Genomic DNA, 2,583 nt, shown 5'->3' on the forward strand with positions numbered 1-2,583 from the left:
TAGTTGAGCCCTTGGTTTCAGCATCCGTCCCTTGTTCCTCCACACTCCCCACCCTGAGCCCAGAGCGCTCAGTCTCACGCTGGTCTTTGCTCACCTAACTTGCTGGAGATGCAGCTCACCTGAGTGTTGGCTGAAAGTTCCAAACACACATGTATCAAAGCCATGCCCTTCTTTTAATCTTGAACCAGAACTAATTTAAAAAATCCTGTTTCACCCAGAAGAGTCCCTGTAAGAGTCGACAGCCTCCACACCACGACTTTCCCACCTGGTCCCTCTCCAAAGGGTGTAGCTGAGGTGGCCTATGGTGGGCATCAGCCACCACTGTCCCTCTCTGACCAAACACCTGCAATGGAGTACGTACCACTACGGAAGCTTTCCACGCCTGTTCCTGCCTACTGTCTTGATCCTCCGAGTCAAGCGCACACATATACACACACACACACACACACACACACACACAATTACATGTGAGAAGGTGAGCTAGACATCACTGGATGTCTTATAGCTGTTTACCACTTTGATTCTAATCCTGTTTCTTCTCTGTGTAAGAAGGCCCACGTCTGAGGACATCCGTTTAGCAGTTTGAGCTAAGAGGCCTGGGGTGACGATTTGAGTCCCATTACATGTAGACACTGCCATTGGTGTTCTCCCTTCCCGAATAAATAAGACAGTGGCAAGCCCTGTTGTAGTCAGCCCTTCTTAAGAAGGCCTGCCAGGTAAGGGATTTGGAGTCTGGTGGACACCAGGTCATGCAGGCACCTAGGACCTAAGAGGGCTTTGTTGTTGGGTGCTATTAAGCCCACGTTCACCTCGGAGAGGAGCCCACAGAACAGAATAGAACCTCCGGGTAGGGTGTTCTTGACTTTAATTTTACAGAAGTGGATCGGCTGGCCTTTCTCCTTCAGAGATTCTCGGTTTGTTTGAACTGCCCGCTTTTCCACCCATGCTTGATGATGTGTTGCCCTCAGGGCCACTTCATGGCCAAGTGCAATGTGTGATCGCTGGGGCCCGGGTTTTGCAAGTCTCAGAGTTGGAAAGGCTCCCTGTAAAGAATGTGGAGGCAGTGAGCAGGGGCTGGCTTTGTTACTTCCCAGCTGAGTTATCTTCGGTCTCAGGCTTCACATCTCTAAAGTGGGCGCAGCAGTAGTGGGATCTTACAGGGATCTCACGAGGAGAGGATGAACTAGCTGCTGGAAGCCCTTGGAGGTGCCCTGCACCCAGACAACCTTCAATGCATGCCTGTGAGCCAGCAGGAGGCGTCACCACTCCTGCGGCTTCCTAAGGTCTCAATGCCTCTGCAAAAAAGGAATTCCATGACCGGACGTGGGTCAGGGCAGTTGATGAGCCCCGACACTGTTTCTCCAGCCTCTTTGTGCTTCTCTCCCTTGAGTGTTGACTGTTTTTATCTTACAAAAGGAAATCATGCTGCCAAGCCTGGCATATCATAGGAGCTCAGTAAATGTAATGACAGACTGCAGGGACGATGTATTCCAGGAGAAAATAAGAGAAGTTGCAGCTGATACCTCCGTCCCCGGGTTATCAGCTGGTAAACCGCAGTGCGACTATCGCTTTCTCCCAGAAGGGACCCTGGGTGGCTGTCTGCTTCTGACCTGACCCCACTGCCTCACCCAGAGCCTGGCCTTGGGGGCACACATTCCTCTTGCCCATTCAGTTGATTAAGGCATCAGTGAGGCAGGCCTTGGTCATTAGGGGACAGTGAATCCCCTTGGGATGTGAGGACTATAGAGCACAGCTGTACCCGGGATGTGTTGCTGGCAGTCAGAATTGATGGCTTGATGACAGTGGTTTGTATTATTTTAAAGGCTTGCCCATGCATGTCCCCACCCACCTACCCACCCACGCCCGGTACCTAGACTCCTTTCCCAGGAAAGGAATTCAACGCAGTGAATGATTTCATATGGCTCTTCTAGTCATACCCTTTATTATCCCACCAAAGGACGTTCGTTTTCCTGGTGGGTCTGGTAAGATACGGAAAGGATTCTGTGTTTCAGTTGAGTGATCTTTGACCAGAAGTCATTGTGATGGACATCCTGTTGCTCCTCAGAAGCAAGGAAGGGGCAGGGGACTTCGTTACTTGCAAGAGGGAAGCGCCAGGAGTGGAGCACATTCTTTGGACCCCGAGTCTCCTGAGCATTGAACCTCCTGTGTTGAGGAGCCCACCGTGATGCCAAAGGAGCAGAAGAGAGGAGTGGCTGCAGTAGTACCAAGAGCCAGAGTGATGGGCTTCCCAGCACACAGAGCAAGTAAAACGGAATGCTTTGGGGCGGAAGTCTGGCTTGTAGAAGCGGAGCCTCTGGACACTTAATTGGGGGAACTTGGGTTGCTGACTCCTAGAAGTGAGGTGGCATGCCCTTTGGGCATTTGTTTATTTATTTATCTTTTTTTTTTTTAATCATTTGTCATTATTTATTTATTTTTGATCATTTTGTTAGGGGCTCATGCAACTCATCACAATTCATACATACATCAATTGTGTAAAGCACATTTGTACACTCATTGCCCTCATCATTCTCAAAACATTTGCTCTCCACTTAAGCCCCCGGCATCAGGTCCTCATTTTCC

This window comes from Echinops telfairi, unplaced genomic scaffold (assembly GCF_000313985.2).
Source record: "Echinops telfairi isolate 266 unplaced genomic scaffold, ASM31398v2 ScPeMD7_6273;HRSCAF=7185, whole genome shotgun sequence".
Classification (NCBI taxonomy): Eukaryota; Metazoa; Chordata; class Mammalia; order Afrosoricida; family Tenrecidae; genus Echinops; species Echinops telfairi.